This window comes from Lepisosteus oculatus, unplaced genomic scaffold, assembly GCF_040954835.1.
Source record: "Lepisosteus oculatus isolate fLepOcu1 unplaced genomic scaffold, fLepOcu1.hap2 HAP2_SCAFFOLD_67, whole genome shotgun sequence".
In the NCBI taxonomy this organism is placed as follows: Eukaryota; Metazoa; Chordata; class Actinopteri; order Semionotiformes; family Lepisosteidae; genus Lepisosteus; species Lepisosteus oculatus.
This window is the reverse complement of record NW_027168224.1, coordinates 246,210-260,984: the sequence shown is the minus strand read 5'-3', so window position 1 is coordinate 260,984 and position 14,775 is coordinate 246,210. Positions and strand designations below refer to the sequence as shown.

Genomic DNA, 14,775 nt, shown 5'->3' with positions numbered 1-14,775 from the left:
GCTTTGGAAGATAATGTTTTAAAACAGACAAAATGTAGAAAACAGGTGTTTCTCACTTTTGGAAAAGAATGGACCGGGGGTAATATTTTACTAGTTGCAGTGCTGATCTCACTGGGTTACAGTCCTGCAGTATCACACTGGATAACGCGTCTGACTAGGGATCAGGAGATTGTAGGTTCGACTCCTGCCTGGCTCGGGTTGTTTTTAAATGCATCGGGCTACTCCCTAAGTAGTCTGTGCTACTTACTGCATTGTAATAGTACCCAGTAAGAGATTTCCTTCATGTAAATGAACTGCACCTGACAGCTTTAGAAAAACACCTGGGCTCAGTACGGTGCTGAGAGCTCAGCTTTGCTGTTCTAATTAGCATGCACTGCATCGGCTATGAACCCGAACTTTTCAATTATTCCGATCAGTAAGTCAACACGTAGTCCACATGAAAGGTAGAAATATTATCTTGTCTGTCTCTTGTTTGTATAGAACTGAATGTCCCTGACAATGTACTGTTAGTTTTAATTGAAGAACGGCATTTTTGTTCAAATATACCAGACAAGTTTACGTAACTGCTCATGCGACACTCAGTTGTAATTAGTCAAGAAATAAAGTCGAACAACAGCTGCGGGTTTCATTCTGAACGTATGAAATTGCAGCGCCTTTTACTTCCATTGACAAATGATAGAGATTCGAAGAGAGATCCTTCAGACCAGCAAGCAAACCCACGGCTATTTCGGTTTTCTATCTAGGCAACGTTGGTGTCTGCGATAGCATACATGAAAGCGTGATGCAATTTCTGTGGCTACATTTGTTGCACGTCATGCACAGTAAGAGTGTTTCTAACACCAAATACAAAGTCAACAATTAGCGATCACGCCTTCTCCTCAGTTAACCCACTGAAACCTTTGCTGTTAACAGTTCTTTACTGCGTGCTTTACGAGCACCTACATATTGTGTCGGTTCTTTCAGCTTTATTCATTAGGTTTTCAAAGGCATAAGTAGAGCACCAGAGGTGCGAACGCAAAATGTGTGGTTATCTGAAGAATTTATTTCCACGACAGCAGAGCCAAGCGATTTAGCGTTCTTTTAGTACCAGGAAAGGAGAAGCAGCACTTCGTCTTTGCCGCGCAGGCACAAGGCGACATGCGGCAGACGCCGTAGTCGGCAGGATTCAAATCTGCGCAGGGAGTCCCCAATTGATTTTGAATCCATCGCCTTAATCACTCGGCCACGACTACAGCGAGCTCGCCGCCGCCGCATTCCTCCTATAATCTAACACGGAGTGCGAGGTGGCTACGGAAACTTTTTCAAAGTCGCTCTCAGTTAAAAAAAAAAACCTTTCACAAAATACGTGCCGGCAGACAGACACGCCTCAGAGGGTTTAAGGCTGGCTTCACGTTCAAATGATAAAGTCTCCCCGTCTGGATGTCAAAATGCAACTTTGGCAGACAGAAAAACATCAACAAACCACAAATGTGGACAAGGATTTTACAAGCTGCACCACACTGCACTTTCAAAAGCATTTACATTCGTGTTAGACGCAGGAATTGCCTTTGATTTGCGTGCTTACGAACGCCATGGAAAACGAAACAAAACAAAAGCCCTCAGCTCCTGCACTTGATTATAATGCCATTACGTGTCGAAGCAGTAATTTACGTAATTTACTGCCTGAAAAAAAAACAGTAAAATGTTTGAGTGCCTATAGAGTTTCTATTTTTATTTTCTTGAGAAAAGTTGATACCATTTCCTGGACACCCTGTCCCCCATCAGTGCGCGGTGCCCGGGGAAAAATCTGTAGGGGGGCGTCTGAAATTCTGAGGGGGGGGGGTGATATTTCGGTTGAAACGGAGCTGTAGGGTGCAGCTACCCAAATGAAATCTCGCAGCTATGCCATTGATTAGTGCTTCATGATAGAAGATAACGACTAGCAATCTGGTATTTGCGATGAAGTTCAGTTTCACATTTTTCGTCACTCTCACGGTTTGTATTGCCTGGAGCGAAAAGTACCATAAGCGTTCATTTTTGCAGCTACATGGACGTTCTGAATCGTTAAGAAAAAAATGTTGTAAAACCAACAGAAAGCACAGACTGCTATAACTAGTCCTAGTTATATAAAGATTTTAAGTATAATGATAAACTACTGCAAGGAATCGGTCCACCTGAGCAAACAGGATCGTAATGTTGACACTCAATAACGACACTGATATGTGCAGTTCCTGGACGGATAGCCCTCCTGCCCATCAAACAGACTGAGTGACTGTTCGTGTCATTTAGTGTTGTCTGACCATTGACCAAGTACAACTATTTTTTTAGGGCGCAAATTAAGTTAGGTAAATCTTTTTGCCCAAAACTGAAGGGGCAACACTCCTCCCTCCCCCCGTGATGCCAGGCCTGTCCCCATCCTATTCCATAATGTCATTATATATAATACCATACAACAGTACGATCCTTACTAACTGCATGCGTTAAAATTGCACATCAGCACATAGCAGGGGGCACATAGCCGTGATGTATTATCAATGTTAAATTTCAACCATAATATCGACAACATTAATAAACGCATACGTTGAGAAAATATCGAACCCAGCATATTTTCCGGTTATATACCACAATGCATTGCTAGTATTCGTTGGTCACCATTTTGGACACGTTTTTCAAACGTAGAAGTATATCCGCAAATATCTCAGCAATCCTCTTTTGACGAGTAAGTATGAACAATAATAATACTATCTGAATACACACAGATCTTTCTTAATATTATTTTGATTAAAATAGTACGTGAATAAGCAAAAAATGGCACATAAAAATAGTGTGAATGGGGAAGATGGCACAAAATCGTTTTGCCATTTCTCTATTCTTATTCTATGTTGTACTTTCAAACTTTGGGTACTCTTTAATAAGGACAGACTTTATTGCTCAACTGCTATGATGCAAGCCAAATTTTATACATTTATTTCAGCTTTGAGCTTTCAGCTTTGACCAACCTTGAACTCACCGGCCGTGGTTAACGCGTGTTGGATTTTAACGGGCTCTGTGTGTTCGATGTACATAAGCCACTGAATGCTGGGTGTAGAAAATCGTTTTTGCTGGTGGTGGTAATTGTCATGGGGTAGCAACGCTATCGTCTCTTCCTGTAAAAACATAAGTCTGAACATGGCCATGCAGACACTAGCGATGGTCACAAACTGAAAGGGGTCGATGCACACAACGCAGGCGGCCCCTGACTCAGTCACGCGTGTCTGTCTGGTCATATTCATGACCTCGTCCCAAAACCTGACACAGCCTTCTCTTAGAATTGCCACATCCAACTGGCAGTAACGTTTCAACTCTCTCTGTAAGTTAAACACACTTCCCTTGCATTCTTCATACCAAACCAAAAACTCGGCTTTCTCCCTCGGCAGCATGTAGTTAACGCCGTAAAGTTCTGGCGGCGGCATCGGGCTGACATAATTTTGGTTTTCTGAAGTGTTCATCAAGTGTGGAAAATGACCCTTACCCCCGGGGAACCCCATGGCGGCCGACAGTTTGCTTAATTTCATAGGTAGAAAGTTTAAAGAATCGATAAATCTGATGTTCAGAGCTTTTACGGTCATACACATTATCTTACCACCCTGATTAATTAGTTCAACGTCCATCTTTTCATCTTACAACTGTCTGATTACTAGGTAATTGTCATATCCCTTGCCATTGTGCGATATGAATGTATGGTTTTTGAAACGTCTATCGATAAATTTACACACAAAATCCTTTAGACAAGTTTCACCATAAAATTCCCAGCTTCGTTTATTGTTAATATGAAGGGCATGGATGTAATTTGGTATGTGTGTCCCCGTTTCTTGCATGCATTCAAAGTAAAAAAAAATGTACTTGTTTGAAATTTTGGGGTTGTCCAAAGGCAGTATGTACTGTAGCACAAATGTGTGTCAGGGGTGTCGATCACGTTGTTACAATGCGAGCACAGTTTCTCTTTACATTTGTGACTAGAGAGGTTATAAACCTCACATTTCTCACAAAAGACCCTGCGCTCACACTTACTAACACCCGTCGCTGCATTCCGAAAGTGTCTCGCCAAACATTGAGAGCTACGACAAAAGACCTTACAGGCCGGGCAATTCTGAATTTCTGCATCAATTTCGCAACACTGGGGATCTAAACAGGTTTTACAAGCTTTAACACAGGCGTGTGCGTTCTTGTGGCTATACGCCGCATGGTAGTTAGTGCAAAAATATGCCGCCCCCACAAAAGCTTTAATATTTAAAACCCCATAAAAATGCTCTTCATGCAGTAGAACAAAAAGTATTTTAGAATTAGGTGGTGTGGGCCCCGTTGTAAAATATTTTCAATCACCCTGGTCGTGGTACAAAATTTTAATGACCACCTTTAAATGTTTTTCAAAAGCGGTAATGTCTGACAAACTCATTTTCTGATTCTCTGAAAAACCCAACTCTTTGTGCATTCGTTTAGCGCCCTGTAACATTTCCCCATTGGTACAACCTTCATTCAACAAACCGTACACACTCCTGGTGAAACACAGATTACCGCCCGTGTAATGTAAGTCGATAAGGTGCGCTTTTTTCTGAGCAATTACCCAGAACGGATTTAAATCTTCGACGGGCACCCCCCTGCATATTCCTAACTATCGTCACCACTAATCGGAGGCTGTCATCGGTGAGAATTTCTGTGTGGCTCTGTAAGAGGTCTGAGATGTGGCTTAAAAAATCAGCAGCATTTAATTCTCCGGGTTGTCTCCTGCGTGAGAACAAGGGTTTGTTAAAACCACCCGCAGTCAAACGCAGCTGTACAAAATCATTCGCCCCGATGTTTGGAGAAAGTTCATCCAATATTCTCTGGACTGCACCATGCACATGTTTAGTCATTTATCCCGGTGGGTCTTCGCCAGTGCACCATGAAATAGCATTATCAGGTAACGAAATCCAGAGGTTAGATCAGCATCTTCTTTAGAAAAAACGTCTAAGAGTCTAGCGGCGTAAACCTGGATCGGTTTTGGAAACACTGAATGTACACTTGCTAAAGCGGCTCTTAGATTCTCTAAACCCCGCTTTTTATCCACCTCATTAGTGCCCACCTTTGATACTAACTGTGCAATATACCGCACTGAGTCTCCCACATCACCAAACACCAAGTCTTTAGGCGTGTTATTATTTCTCTCCGAAGGCTTGACACGTTTGGTTTTGGTCAGTGTCTTAACAGCCGTCTCCGATGCAGTCACCACCTTAGGGTCCGACGTTTCCACCACACTTTTTTCACCGCTCGTCGATACAGCTGCTGTGTGAAAAACGCCACATATGTGGCACATCCTTACACAAAGAGCTGCGGGTGAATGGAACAAGTTACCCGGACATGTTGTTACACCGGTTTCCTTTAAGACTGTGGTGGTGCTACTGGTATGGCGGCATGGTTAACAGCATACAGACCCCTGGCACAGACCACTTGTGTCAGGGGTCTGTATGCCGTTCCCAAAATCCACCTGCTGGATTTTGGCAACTTCAGGACGAGTGGGAATTTTCTCCTATCTGTCAATTCTGTTTTGTTTTGGAGACTCTTGGCTGCCTATGTTGAACAGTGCAGCGTGAAGGAAACATTTTCCAAAACTGTGTCAACTCAAAAGTTGTAAGAAAACCTCTCCAGCTGCTTTAACTCTCTTCATTTTTGTCATTTAATGTGACACTCGATGTATAACTGGAGCCTCACATATGCAAATGGTGAGGCTCCAGATCGACACCCAGTTCGACACCACTTTACAGTATATGACAAAAGCATGGCAGACTGTGCCGGACCGGCAGATAACTTCTGCTTATTTTTACCATATTAAACATTGGAAATCCAACCACTTGCATTTGTGACACTTGATTTTGGCTCCACCTAAGACACTCTTAAATCTTCAAACACTTTTCTCTTCTCCCGCAACACTCTTGTCTGTCGGCACTATGTGGCTGCGTTGCATGACAACCCATCTCACCACGGAAAGGAACCTAACAGCTTTGGTAAGAGAGGAGAAAAGGACCTGGCCTGTACGGGGCTCAAACCCGTGACCTTGGCGTTATTAGCACCACGCTCTAACCAGCTGAGCTAACCGGCCTCATGACATCAATCCTCTCTGTGCTGCAAAAAATCGATCTCAGGGAATTTCTTTTGCCCTCCTTTGAATAGAAAGCCGTGTAATTCAGTGTATGGGCTTTCTCGTGCAGTTTCATGGTTCTTGTAACCCAAATCCTACACTGGCCTGAAGTGCCCCCCCATTTCACAGCATTTTTCAGCTGATTTAAAATGTACCTAAAGGAGAAGCATTATTGAAGACCATCAATTACCAAGAGCTTTTGTCAAAGGTTTTGGTGGTCATTTTTAATGACCACAGAGCGCTGTGACCTCGGTTTTACATCTCATCCAAAAGACAGCGCCCTTTTACAACACAGCATCTCCGTCACTATACTGGGGCATTAGGACCCGCACAGACCTCAGGGTGAGTGCCCCCCCGCCGACACCATTAACACCGCTTCCAGCTGGAAGCTTTGTTTTTCCCTGTAGCTCACCCTCATTCGGGTACTGACCTGGCTCGCACCTACTTAGCTTCAGTGGGTTTGCAGTTGCGAGTTGCAAGGGGATGCAAGTGATGGAGCTGCTCGCTGCAAAAGCCACTGCATTGACCGGGAATCGAACCCGAGCCTCCCACGTGGCAGGCATGAAGTCTACCACTGAACCACCAATGCTCAGTGCCTGAGCCTTCAAAAAAGACGGTTTTTTGGTGCTCTGTGCAAAACGCGTCGACATCTGCTTCCAGCTGCAAAATGTCATTCGCGGACGCTGAAGAACTTATTTCCAAGGCAGCGGGTTTAAGCGATTGGGCGTTTTAAAACCACCAGGAACAGCAAGGAGGCGCGCTTCTTTGCTTGCGCCGGAACACACCGACTGGAGGCGGACAACGTAGTCGGCAGGATTCGAACCTGCGCGGGGAGACCCCAATGGATTTCTAGTCCATCGCCTTAACCACTCGGCCACGACTACAGCAAGCCCCACCGCCGCTGCGTTCTTGCTACAATCTTACCTGGATCGCGAGCCGCCGGCGGAAGCCTATTTCAAAGTCGTTCTCCGTTTCAAAAAAACATTTCCAAAATACAAGCCTTGCAGACAGACACGCCTCAGAGGACTTAAGGGTGGCTTCATGTCGGAATGATAAAGTCTCCCCGTCCGGACATGAAAATGCCACTTTGTTACACACAAAAAAAGAATCAACAACAGAGAAATGCCCGCAAGCATTTGAAAAGCCGCACCACTCCGCACTTGAAATAGCTCTTACATTAGTGGTAGACGCAGGAATCGCCTTTTTATTTACGCTCTTACCAACGCGATGGAAAGCAAAACAAAGCAAAGCAGAGCAAAACAAAACGAACAAACGAAAACCCTCACGTCCCGAACTTGCATATAACGCCGTTACGTGCCCAAGCGGTATTGTACGTCATCCTAGCACTGCACCCCGAGGCGTACGGTATATGGGAACGAGCACACGCCACGAATCGTCTCGAATCGCTCCCTACAGCTGTAAGGCGCCTTAAAGCATGCACCCCCAATATTCTTCTTTGCGCATCTGTGAAAGGTAAACTCTTGAGCAAACTCTGAACCAGCTCTAAGGAAACTAATCCGATTAGACGTTACTTTGACTCATCCTTTAAGGGACCCTTGTTAATTGGAGAAATCAATGATTTCGAATGAATTCTGTATGCGTTAAAAGACAGCTATACACAGAAAACATGCAGGACACTGCTCATGATGTTTCCCGAGCCGAAACACAGTGCGTTTTTCCAAGCCATTTGACAAAGCCCGCCCACTGAAAACTGCAGCAGATCGTGTAAAGGCGTTCAACTTTGTAACTACTGCACGCACAGGAAGCAGAATAAATTCCTCTTTTCAAACTGTCAAAGGTTTGCTGCAGGACATCGCACAATCTCTTTTGAATGGGGACAAACGATTTCTTATGGGGCGCAGTAAGTACAGACGTTTATAAAGCTCCACTCATGCCGACGATGCAGCATGAAGAAGTGCAACCTAACGTTTGACAGACAAAAGCCGGGCGCCGCCACGACTGACAGCACACGGCGTTTCGCGCTGACTCAAAAGTGATCTCGACAGACGATGTTCTCTGCATAAAGCTGAAAGAGCTAAAGAGCGTTTCTGTTGAGACGTAACCCAGTGGGCAAAAGACGTATAATATACGTCTAATAAACGCATATCTTAGACGTCTAAATGTGGTCTACAATTCGTCTAGAATGAAATTCTAATATACGTCTAAAGTTAAACGTCAATTATACGTCTATATTTAGACGTTCATTATACATAAATGGTTGGAGTTCTATTATACGGATAAATTTAGAGGACTATTATACATATATGGTTGGAGTTCCGGATTACTTTAGAGGTCTATTATACGTATATGGTTAGAGGTCTATTATACGTATAACTTTAGAGGTCTATTATACGTATATGGTTAGAGGTCTATTATACGGATAACATTAGAGGTCTATTATACGTATATGGGTAGAGGTCTATTATACATCAAAGATAGATTTTATAGGTGTAGAAACAAGTAAAACAAGCCAATGATTAGGTTTAGAAATGTATTCTGAAAATACACATTCACACCTGAAACATATGTATTTCAAATTATACATTGTATACAATCAATCAACAATCAACATATGGGCAATAATCATAAAAACACAACTAGTCTTAAACTTCAGCTACAAATTCTGGTAACATGGCAATATACAGTATAGTAATGACAAACACAAAACTAATTACATTAACACACTAACTCAAAACCACATTTTGATTCAAATATACATTTTAAAATGTACAACTTCTATATTTCCAAGAAAAAAAAATATTACAATGGAAGTTAAGACGATTTTTGTCCACTGTTTGCAAACCCTGTCTAATTGTCCTAACAGTTAGAACCAAAAACCTATTATTTTCAGAGTCCAGATCTCCTGGCCCCCTGCCTTGCATATGCATTCTTCAAGTAACACATTGCGTGCTCCTTTATTTCTTTTTCTGTTGATGTAGGGTGGGACTTCAACACCGCAGCTAGGAGAAAATTATATAATATTACTTCCCAAATAAATGATGATTAATATCTTCTTTAGTATAATCTAAAAAATGAACGGTTTACTAAGCTCAAAGCTGAAATAAATGTATAAAATTTGGCTTGCATCATAGCAGTTGAGCAATAAAGTCTGTCCTAATTAAAGAGTACCCAAAGTTTGAAAGTACAACATAGAATAAGAATAAGAGAAACGGCAAAACGATTTTGTGTCATCTTCCCCATTCACACTATTTTATGTGCCATTTTTTTGCTTATTCACATACTATTTTAATCAAAATAATATTAAGAAAGATCTGTATGTATTCAGATAGTATTATTATTGTTCATACTTACTCGTCAAAAGAGGATATCTGAGATATTTGCGGATATACTTCTACGTTTGAAAAACGTGTCCAAAATGGTGACCAACGAATACTAGCAATGCATTGTGGTATATAACCGGAAAATATGCTGGGTTCGTATAATCAACGTCGAATTGCAACCGTAAAATCGACGACATGAATAAACGCATATATAACGTCGAAAACACATCTAACACAGTGCCTGAGGCTTTTTACTGTATGTATCGTGTGTGCCGCAACTAGGAGTATACGGCACTCTGCACAGTGTACGAAGTAAATTATTTTCGCAGTAATTAATTTATTATATTTACTATATTTATTATACACGTGTAAATTAATTGCTGCGAAAATAATTTACTTCGTACACTGTGCAGAGTGCCGTATACTCCTAGTTGCGGCACACACGATACATACAGTAAAAAGCCTCAGGCACTGTGTTAGATGTGTTTTCGACGTTATATATGCGTTTGTTAATGTCGTCAATTTTACGGTTGCAATTCGACGTTGAGGCGACGTATATATACGTATAGCCGTACGTTCGCCGTAAATATACGTATATTCGACGAATCAATGCCCACTGGGAACAAGCTCGCTTCTTTCTACCATGATGTCACCATGACCAAATCTGTCTTTAAACACCTTGCTCAGTCTCTAACGAGACTGTCAAAAATTGCTTTCGCCGATTGTATTGCAAACCGGCGGAAGCGGGGTATTGGGAAAAGTTTTCAACTAGCAATAATCACGCCTCGGCTAACCCTCACAGGCTACGATACTGCCACTGCGCAAAGCTGACGGTTGCCAGGCAACCGCGGGGATCCTATGGAAATCGTTATCAATCGTCTCATGGCATGTCGTTGCTGTAACGCTTCATATTTGTCGTCTTCTTCTAGCTTGAGGTTTTGAAGAATTTCATGACAGACAAGGGCTCCGTTGGGAACAAAGAAACCCGTTGATTCTTTTCAGCAGCAGAAATACAACCCTTTAAATACAAGATGACAGAACAATGACGAAGGGCATGCCGGGAGGAACTCATGCACTACAGAGGAAAGGGGGCGGGCACGTACAGTTCACATTCAAGCCACAAGTACTCTTCTCGGATGTTGCACAAACAAATCCTAACGTCTTGAAAGCATTGCGGGATGTTTGTGTCCCACTTCCCGTGGCTGCAGGATGACTGACACGAACGGACAAACACAATCTGTGGCGTTTAGCGTGACATAGTCTTGCAGGCATCGTGCTGTCTCACTGCAATACTATACCGCTGGAGGAAACAGTCCATCTGGCCATGAAACTCATTTGAACGTCTAGCTACAGCAACTAACAATATCATGATTTATTCAGGATGTGTGGAATCAGCACGTCCCGGAGACAGCTTCCGAAATCGTGAGCATTCTCTGGTGGTAGGGGCGTTCAAGATGGCGCTCAGGTGGGAGGTAAAGTTTAGTGGTTGAGGATTTTTTTTGAGTTTTTCATGACCTAAATGTTAATTTTTGCTTTTTTTGACTACAGAAAAATAAGGACTTAACACTACTTGTTTAAACTTCAGTTATAATTGAAAGAAAAAAAAACGATTTTTTTTAGGTTTAAGAATTTCGATATGAGTAACACTGGGAAAAGAAAAGAGAGTGCTGGGTCTTCGAAGGAGAAGTCTAAGAAACCTCAATCGTATATGTATAGCACTACAAGAAAATTGATGGCAACTAAAGGGAAAAGTGAAGCAGCTGGAGGGGACGTGGAAAGAGTGCTGGAGATGCGCTCGTACGCGAGCGCTCGCAGCCCAAGTGAGACTCAGCTGCCAGAGGAAGAGCCGGAGTCCCTGCCCAGCACACCTGTGAAAACCCCGGCAGCCAAGAGAGGAAGGGGCGACCTGACGCTGGAGGAGCTCCAGACCAACATCTTCAACATGATGGCACAGAGCATGGGTGAGCTGAAGGAAGTGATTTGATCTAATACAGTCGCAATCGAAAGTCTTAAAAAGTCCATGGACTGTGTGTTTAAAGAGGTTGAAGACTTAAAGTAGGCTGGGCAAACGATTTTTAAATTTTAAAAAAAATAAATAAATAATGAGATATAATGATGTTTTCCTGCTTAACTTAGACATTGCACGACTTTAAAACATATAAAAACAGGTTTCGAGAGTTAAAAACCACTTTTTATGCGCGAAAAATGGGTGATTTTTCTTCCTCGTGATCAGCTCAGAATCTTTGTGTACGCTGTAAGGTTTTTACTTCTTAATTAAACGTTTAAAATACACGAATTTCATAAAGACAACACACGTTTCGAAGAGAAAAAATCCCATTCTTTTCTCTTCCTGGTGTGTGAAACTGATCAGCAGGTCTTTTTTTCCCAATCAGAGGCTCTGAAAATAGCGTACCGCCCACTGCCCTCCGTCAGAGAGGGGCGCGGCACCGAGAGAGGGAGGAGGCGCGGAGCGCAGCAGTACAGAACGAACGTTCTACTGCCTGGAGCGCTTACGGCAGCGATCGCGTCTGCATTTATAACTTAGTTTTTAAAATTAATCAAGCAATATGAACCATCTCTTTTTACTTTTAAGTCACTTAATTATCATTAAACACAGCTTTCTCACCACCTAGACTACTTTTTGATACCATCCTTAGACAAAGCAGAAACGTCTTGTTCTGTCTAATGACATTACAAGTGGAAAGATTACAGATTTTAATCGTCTTTAATTTTGTTACGTTATACATTTTAGAAACGTTTCATCCATACAAACACCACAAAACTATTCTCGATTGTATTTCTGAATGGTATGTTACACTTAGTTCACTGTTTTAAATACATCTAATTAAGAAAGTTAGGTGTTAGCATAAACTATTAGCAATCAATATTAAATTTAGCACTGTAATAATTTGTTGCACTTTCCCCCGCATCTTGTAAAAATATATTTTCATTGTTCAAATATACATTAAATCTGACTATCATATAATAAGTTAAATACAAAACTAAAGAAAAAATAGGGTTAAATATAATTCAAAATATTTTGCTAACAATGTTAACTATTTATAAATAATAAATTGTATTAACTAAAGAGTAGGATGGCACAGTTGTTAGTATGCTTTTTGTTTTGTTTCTTTTTCATAAATACAACAGTAGTACCTGATGTCTCAGTGGCTTTCAAAATTAAATTTTGCATGCAAACCTGTGAACTAGAAAGATAACTAAGATATCCATCCATTTATAATGGTGGCAAAGTGGTTAGCATTGCTATCTTGGAGCACTGGGGTCCCAGGTCCCATCCTGTGTGTGTGGGGTTTGCATGTTCTCTCTGGGTTACATGGTTTTTCTCCATATGTGTGATATGACTCCCTCTTGCACTCCAAAACATACTGGTAAGTTAATTGGTTTATGGGAAAACTGGCCCTGGTGTGTGTGTGTTTGTGTCTGTCTGTCCTGTGATGGACTGGCGCTATGTCCAGGGTGTATTCTGCCTTGTGTCTGTTGCTTACTGGGATAGGCTCCAAATCCTCTGTACTGGATAAAGAGATTAGAAATGGATGGAAGTAAAGGCACTGTGTGGATTGAACTATACACAGTGTTAGAAACCCACTATGAAATGGCAGCATCTCACTGAGAATAAAATATTTTATAGTGCTGGCTTAAGTAAACAGCCTTTCCAACTCTCTTGCACATCAGTATCCATACCTAGTTATTTAAACAAATTGCCTCTAATTATAAACATCTTAATATGCTGGCTCTGTGGATCCGCATCAGCGATGTTTGCCCATTCCTTCAATTCATGTCCATCCAACACACAGTTCAATGCTAGCAACTACACAAAATCTAAAATACAATCCTCATTTCAGTATCTATGTAAACATACAGTCTGTTAACTTCATCATCTTCATCAAAAGTATGCCTAACCCCATTAGGAAGTGTTCTTGTTATCAGTGTATTCCTCAGCTATCCCAAAATTATCTTCTTACCAACATCTCTAGTTTTTTATCCTGCAATAACTCAGCCAACACTTAAATCTCGAAAAGCTGCTTGTGTTCATTTCTTTAAATCACAAATATCATGTGTAAATACTGTCCATATAATAATCTGCATTGTGGAATAATAGTTTATTTTAAAGGGAACTAGAGAAACTAAGAACTAGAGAAATCAAGAAAGGCTTTTTTTTCTAGAATTAATAAATGCACATCCTGTTCACTGGGGAAATTAAATCCACACTGAGCAATCTTCAATATGTTCAGAATATGACAGCGAGAATCCTATCAGGGATGCATTACACCTGTTTTCAAGTCCTTGCATTGGTTACCTATCAGGTTTTGAGTCAACTTCAAAATCCTCATCCTCATTCAGTACCTACAGTATATGGCTTATTATCTGTCTACTCCCCACCTTTGTCCGTCTGACTCTGGTCTTCTAGCTGTCCTCAAGAACATCTACATTCTGTGGGTGACAGGGTCTTCTCTAGCTGCACCCCAGAGCTCTCAATTTGTATTCCCAGTGATATCAGTCACGTACCCTGAGTGCATTTAAATCTAACCTCAGAACCTTTCTTTTCAGAAGACTTAGTGTCTGTATCTGCTTCATTTTCTAATTTTGGTAGCACCTCTAACTGCTTGTCTTTCTTATATGTATTTACTTTGTAATCTGTGGTCCTTTTATCTGTTTTTATATCTACTGTATTGCTTTGAGATGCCACTTTTAAAGGTGATATATAAAATAAAGTTTTTTATTATTGTTATAGAGAAACATGATCAGTTTTCCCTGGTCCAGATACTGTAAAAAGATCTAAAGCATACTAGTTTGTCACTCTTCTCATTCCCTTTGCTAAATAACTTTTCATATTAATCTGATCAATCTAACTGCCTGTTTTCTGTGCTTTCTCTATCCTGCTAGATTTGCAATTATTCTGAACATTTTCTTCTTGAAATAACTCATTTCTAAATACCTTTTTTCACTGTTAACATCTTGCAGCAAAGCTGCGACAAAATATACACTTAGCACAGTTCATCCTGCTACCAACATTGAATAACAAAATCTTAAGATTTCTATATTTATGTCTTTATTTAGTGGTTTCATTAGTGACAAAGGCTAAACTTTCTTGGAAAAATGTCTTTTATGTGTTGCAGAAAAAACTGACTTGCTTTAACAAAGTATGTTTACAAATCCTTTCACCTGGCAATCTACCTGAATGCCCAACTATCTGAGAAGCCCTCCATGAAACCATGGTTGCTATTAATTCATTTAGGGCTTATTGACAGAATTGCTGTTTTTTATGCATGCTAATTTTCTGATTCCTCACTCTGTTTCATGTTTATAGATAAGACTTTATTGATCGTGAAGGGAAATTGA

The 14,775-nt window shown here is 41.1% G+C and overlaps 3 non-coding genes across 3 annotated transcripts; all 3 read right to left on the bottom strand.

Annotated features, from left to right (window-relative positions):
* Positions 1-6,020: 6,020 nt before the first annotated feature.
* On the bottom strand, positions 6,021-6,094 carry trnai-aau (transfer RNA isoleucine (anticodon AAU)). The gene has a single exon. It is a non-coding gene; the product is annotated as a tRNA-Ile (tRNA).
* An 841-nt stretch (positions 6,095-6,935) lies between these two features.
* Positions 6,936-7,017, bottom strand: trnas-aga (transfer RNA serine (anticodon AGA)). The gene has a single exon. It is a non-coding gene; the product is annotated as a tRNA-Ser (tRNA).
* Positions 7,018-10,101: 3,084 nt separating this feature from the next.
* Positions 10,102-10,243, bottom strand: LOC138233359 (U4 spliceosomal RNA). Its single transcript, XR_011187471.1, has one exon. It is a non-coding gene; the product is annotated as a U4 spliceosomal RNA (small nuclear RNA).
* Between the last annotated feature and the right edge of the window lie 4,532 nt (positions 10,244-14,775).